The sequence below is a fragment of the Mesocricetus auratus genome, unplaced genomic scaffold (genome assembly GCF_017639785.1).
Source record: "Mesocricetus auratus isolate SY011 unplaced genomic scaffold, BCM_Maur_2.0 Super-Scaffold_100014, whole genome shotgun sequence".
NCBI classification, from domain to species: Eukaryota; Metazoa; Chordata; class Mammalia; order Rodentia; family Cricetidae; genus Mesocricetus; species Mesocricetus auratus.
Window position 1 is genome coordinate 20910154 of NW_024429197.1, and position 5651 is coordinate 20915804.

Sequence of the window (5651 nt, forward strand, 5' to 3'; positions counted from 1 at the left end):
GGGCCCTAGGAGAAACGGTAGACTTTGCTTACATCTGTCTCACCGAGGGAAGGGATTTAGCTACAGAGTTATGCATATGTGCGTGTGTGGGTGCATGGCTATGCACATAGAAGACAATCACAGAAAATGTGGAGAGATTTCACTGGTAAACAAATGACTTTTAAATGTATGGACAGGTGTTCAACCTGTCTCATAATAAGAAAGGGCAATCAAAAGGAAACCAAGGCCAGGTGTGGTAGTGTGTGCTTTTAATTGTAGCCAAGCCCTGGTGATCTGAGTTCGAGGCCTGAGGGGGTCCCTGCAGTGTCATACAGGGAGCAAACCCCAAGAAGAGATAAGAAAGAAAACCCAGTGCAAATTGACCTAGTCAACCTGGATCAGACTTTGGGGAGTCTAATGCCAGGTGGTTTATTCCCGATGTATTTAAGCCCAGAACAATTTGAAAAACGTTTCCTGGTGTAATACAATCCCCCTTGCACAAGAAATTGTAATTGAAACTCAACTCAGGGTACATGTCATTTCTTCCAAGAAGATGGGATCTAAAGATAGGATACTTTAAGGACCTAAGGGTCTGTCCTGGTCTCAGTTATACAGATAGCAGAGAGGCCATTTGGGCTGATAGCCATCTCTGGTCCTGGTTGGGGGAACTTGGGGGAGCCTCTGGCTATCAGGGTCATTAGATTACCAGCCATCTCAGGTCTTGGTTGTCAGAGCTTGATGAGGCCTGGCCCAGCAGATAACACAGACCACCAGGTGGTTTATTATGTCATCCTCAGCTTTCTGATGGAAGAACAGGTTTTTCAGCTTTCCCATTGGAAAGACAGTCCTATGTGGGTAACATTCCTGGTTTCTCTGGAGATCTGTGGGTACAGGGACCTTCGTGCTATGATCGAAATAGAGGCCAGTCTAGTCCACATAGCAAGTTCCAGGCCAGTCAGGGAGGAATGCACAGTGAGACCTGGTCTCAAAAACCCAAGGAAACAAAGGGGGTTTGAGGGACATACCAAGCTATCTTTCCTACCTGTCAGGGAAGCAAAACCTTGAGCAGTTTAAAAATCCACTGTTAGCAAGGCTCCAGAGACACAGGTATTCTCCTATGTTGCTGGAAGGGGAGAGCAACAAATAGAGCAATTGCTATGGAAGGGAACTTGATACTATCCACCGAGACTGTAGATATGTTTGCCTTTTGAACTACATTTTGTTCCTGGGAATCTATCTTGTGGGTAGATTTGCACATCTTAATTGAACATGAAAATATTTTGGCATTGCCTTCAGCAGTGAAAAATACAAAACATACCCATTAGTGGAACTAGGTTTAATAAACTTTATGCCCAACAATGGAATAGTTTGAAGCTGTCACAAGGAATCAGGACTTGGCTGCTTTTATGTTGCTTTTAACACTTTATAAGACTTATTTGTTTTATATGATTGGGTGTTTTGCCTGCATGTATGCCTGTACATCCTGCACATGCCTGATGCCTGCAGTGCTCAGAAAGGGGCAAGGCCATCAGATTCTCTGAAGCCAGAGCTACTGATGTTTCTGAGCCACCACCACATGCTGGGAACTAAACCCGTGTCCTCTTCAAGAACAAGTGCTCTTACCTGCTGAGCAGTCTCTCCAGACCCCAGTTTTTGTTCTCTGAGTATCCCAGCCTGTCCTCAAACTTTCTATGTAGCCCAGGATGACCTTGAACTTCTGATCCTACTGCAACTACCTTGGGTGCTAGGATTCCAGGTGTGCACGACCACATCTGTATCGTGGTGGTATCTAGGCTGGGGAAGCAGCCCACCAGCTGAGCTTGAGTTACCGGCCTGCCCAATCCAGAGTTTCTTAAAGGCAGCAAATGGAAACACTGACGGCCGGCTGGTCTCCATCCCACACTCTCCCTATTCTTCTCATGTTAGAGAGGCACTGGAGGTGAAAATCAGGCTTAGTTCTTTTCCACACACATGACAGACACTATCGATTTCTGCTACAAGTGACGATGACAGTGCCAGGCGGGGTGTCACACTTGGAGAGGCAATTCAGGAGGATCTAGAGTTCAGGGCCAGTCTGGGCTACACTGTAAGACCCTATCTCAAGATGGGAGGAGCTAAGGAAATGGCGCAGTCGGTAAAGCGTTTGCCTGGCAAACACAAGGATCTGAGCTCAGTGCCCAAATCTGTGTTTAAAACAAAACAAAACATGTCTGAATTCAGCTGTACTATCAGCTCCACTCAGATCAGTAGAATTGCAAAAAAAAAAAAAAAAAAAAGGGGGGGGAGATGGGATTGCCAAAAAAAAAAAAAAAGAGGAGTGGGAGATGGGGAAAGAGCCCATTTGAGCGACAGGAAGTAGGAGGGGGCATTTACCTATAAATGAACGTTCAGGTTAGCAGAGTGAGCTACAGAAATCCTTACTTCTGTTGCTGTTGTCTTCTCTAAAGCCTGCACGAAAATGCGTGTTTCAGGGAAGAATTTGATGGAGGCCTGGAGGAGATGGTGGGTGCTCCAGGAGCCCTAAGGAAGTGATGCCTCAAAGGCCCATGTAGGTTTCTTTTAAACCTCGCTAATGTCCAGACTCAAGTCTCAGATCTATGGAGCCCACCAGAAACTTTCCACTATTCGGAGGCTCCTTCTCCACCATCCTCCCCTCTGGGACCATTGATGTGAGCCATGTGAGCCGCCCTGGACAACCAAGAAGTTTTCTGCCATCCTGTGACCTACCAGAGACTGATCATGGAACTTCTGGAGCTGCAGGCCCCCGTGCGGGGTGAAGCAGCTGCGCGGTGCCACTTTGAGGACGTTGGCGCGGTGCAGGGGGCTAGGGCGGTGCACGCATTATCTGTGCAGCCTCTCTGTTAGGAGAACTTATCTCTGAGGGGCTGCTGTCAAGATGCCTGGTTCCTTTCTGGCGAGCAGCAGGTAGCTAAAGAAAACCAGCAGGTAACAAAGGCTGTCACACTACATCAGGCCAGGCTTCGGCTGCCCCAGTACCAGACTGATCTCTGCTCACCTTCAGTCAGCCCCCCAGGTCTCATGGCCCTGAAAATCTATCATGTTCACCTTGGAGCCTGGGTAACTTTGAACAACTGGTGACTAGTTTGACCCTTCATGATCCCAACATCTTTGGTCCTCAGTAACATACTGCTGCTGAGGACTCAGGGACCCGGCTCTGAGAGGGGGAGTGTCTACTTCTTCCCTGGACATAAACATAAGAAACCTCTGCAGAAATATGCAAAATAAGTTTAACACTGGTCCCATTTACTGAGGAGATCACCGCACAACTACCATCAGAATCTGTTTCGTCAACTGTAGACCACAGGCCACCAGTTCTCCCTGTGGTACCTTCTGAGGATATCAAACCCTCAGCACTGAAGATAAGGCCCCACCCATCCCTGCCAGACATCCTTCCTCCTATTACCGAGGTGTCCCGGAACACTCTTCGGGAATGGTATTGCTTTCATAACTTGAATACCAATGGCAAGAAAGTTGAAGTCTATATGAGACTTCAGCAGAATACATATTCAGAACAAGAATGTCATATTCCACAAACACCCCTTGAGACTAAAATGAAGACAAAATCCAAGAAGGCCAAAAAACAACCTACACCTCAAAATTTCAAGAGAAAGAGAGGAGGATAATGGCATTGTGGAAGTTTTAGCCTCAGAAAAGGAGTCTGTCTTTGCCTCCTGGGGAAGAATTGTCAAAGAGCTGGTCTGCCCATGGCTTCGAATGGACAACCTCTTCCTTCCAATGGAAAGATCTTTCTGCTACCAGGCCTTGGACTCGGTCCATGGCAGACTGCTCCCCACAGATGAGACAGGCTGGGTTTGCCTGCAGATGAACATTGGTCATTCCTGGATTCCAGACAGTCCCTAAAGGATGATCCCCCTCTTTCTATTACCAGCCTATGTTTTCACCAACCTGGGAGTCGAAGATAACTTGCTGTGTGCTGCATGAGTTCAAAGAAATAGGAGGACGATGAGGAATTTTAATAGAGACAAATACTCTACAAGGGAATACAAAATTCTACCTCCAATGCCACCTTAGACCAATGTCAAGGTTTTGGAACCAAACATCCATCCCTGCATTGGACTTGCTCAATGTTATCTTGTTCATGGGGTCCAGAGAACAATTTGGACTCAAAAATGTCCTTTTTTTTTCCTTTGAGACAGGGTTTCTCTGTGGCTTTGGAGGCTGTCCTGGAACTAGTTCTTGTAGACCAGGCTGACCTCCAACTTAGAGGTCGCCTGCTTCTGCCTCCTGAGTGCTGGAACTAAAGGCATGTGCCACCACCACCCCGTGCAAAGATGTCTTATAACAAAAATTCCTTTGTTCAAGCAACTCAGTCTCCTAATTTGCAGAAAGTGCCTAACTAAACTTTAGAGAACCGGAAAGAAGTTTCCTCACAGTGATGCTTTGGAAACCAAGGAGCGTTTTTTCTCATAATTTAAAGCATAAATTAAATCTAGTCTGTTGTGAACTACACCACCAGCCTTCTGTACTGACTTAAATTTCTGGGTTCTAATCTGTATTAAAAGTGTGCAAATGTTTTTCCTTGTTAAAAAAAATGGTACAGTCAGCCTTAGGCAGGCAGAGACAAGTTTACTGGCTGGCTACTCTAGCCTTCTTGGTGACTTCTGAGCAACAGAGAGACACCCATGGTTGTCCTCTGGCCTCCACAGCTTACAGCTGCCCAGAGGTTCTTGCTGCAGTGTAGCTGAAGTCTTGCTGTGTGGGGGCTGGCTCTGAACAGCAGGCCTGTACTTGGTTATACTAGCCCATTCCGGTGTCTACAAGTCTCAGGAGGGTTTGGAAGAGCCCTGAATCTGCACCTTCTTCAGGCTCCTGTGGCTTTGCTTGCAGTGGGTTTAAAATCCACCTGCTCTCCCCTTGTTCCTCCAATGAGCACTCAGTACACTCTGTCACCACTGGGAGGGGCTGCCCTCTTACTCTGCCAGGAAAACCCTTGCTCTCTTGAGGCACTGACCTCTCTCCCCACTCCACCCCACCCCCAATGTGGCTAATGTAAGTTCCTCATTCAAGTCAAGGCAGCTTGGACTTCAGTTCTTAGCAATCCACGGCTTCCCTCTTTCACTGTTTTGGGATGCTTCAGGTCCTGTGATGATATTTAGGAATCTTCCCTAGCCATGACCAGCTGTTAGGATGGATTCTTCCCAAAGAGAGTTGCATGCTCTGTCTTGGGTCTGCTGCCCCCAGGGACCCTGTGCATCTGAGCTAAAGCTGCAATTAAAGGGGAAAGAGGTACGACATGGCCAGGTGGGTTTCAGTTGCCTGGAATCAGCCTCAGGCTGGCTCTAGAAATCTCCAGAGGTAGACTGGACCCAGTATCTTGTATCTGGCATGAAATACTTTCTAAGACCCTGCCAACCTGCCACAACCAAATGTTCCTTTTGTAGGTTCCTGCCTTGGCTGCCTACTTCTCTCCAATTCCCAGCTTTATTTTCTCGAGTTCCAAGCAACATGCACTATGGATATGATTCAATTGCTTATTATTTTGTCTTTTCATTAGTAGGAACTGTCAGGGTAGAGTTTGTGTTTAGTAACCATTACAATATAGACATGATTTTATTTTTGCATTTATTTATCCAGTCAAGTATCCGCAAGCATGTGCCATAGTGTGTGTGTGTTTTGTGTGTGTGTGTGGT

General features: G+C 46.8%; 1 pseudogene; it reads left to right on the forward strand.

Moving 5' to 3' along the window:
* The first annotated feature begins 2334 nt into the window (after positions 1–2334).
* Positions 2335–4413, forward strand: LOC101839331 (annotated as a pseudogene).
* Positions 4414–5651: the final 1238 nt, after the last annotated feature.